This window comes from Bison bison, unplaced genomic scaffold (assembly GCF_000754665.1).
Source record: "Bison bison bison isolate TAMUID 2011002044 unplaced genomic scaffold, Bison_UMD1.0 scf7180017864248, whole genome shotgun sequence".
In the NCBI taxonomy this organism is placed as follows: Eukaryota; Metazoa; Chordata; class Mammalia; order Artiodactyla; family Bovidae; genus Bison; species Bison bison.
The window spans coordinates 2400570-2400992 of NW_011494820.1; positions in this window are offsets into that span (position 1 = coordinate 2400570).

A 423-nucleotide genomic window follows, 5' to 3' on the forward strand; every position below is an offset into this window, starting at 1 on the left:
ATTGACTATGCCAAAGCCTTTGACTGTGTGGATCACAATAAACTGTGGGAAATTCTGAAAAAGATGGGAATACCAGACCACCTGAGCTGCCTCTTGAGAAATCTGTATGCAGGTCAGGAAGCAAGAGTTAGAACTGGACATGGAACAACAGACTGGTTCCAAATAGGAAAAGGAGTTCGTCAAGGCTGTATATTGTCACCCTGCTTATTTAACTTCTATGCAGAGTACATCATGAGAAACGCTGGAATGGAAGAAGTGCAAGCTGGAATCAAGATTGCCAGGAGAAATATCAATAACCTCAGATATGCAGATGACACCACCCTTATGGCAGAAAGTGAAGAGGAACTAAAAAGCCTCTTGGTGAAAGTGAAAGTGGAGAGTGAAAAAGTTGGCTTAAAGCTCAACATTCAGAAAACGAAGATC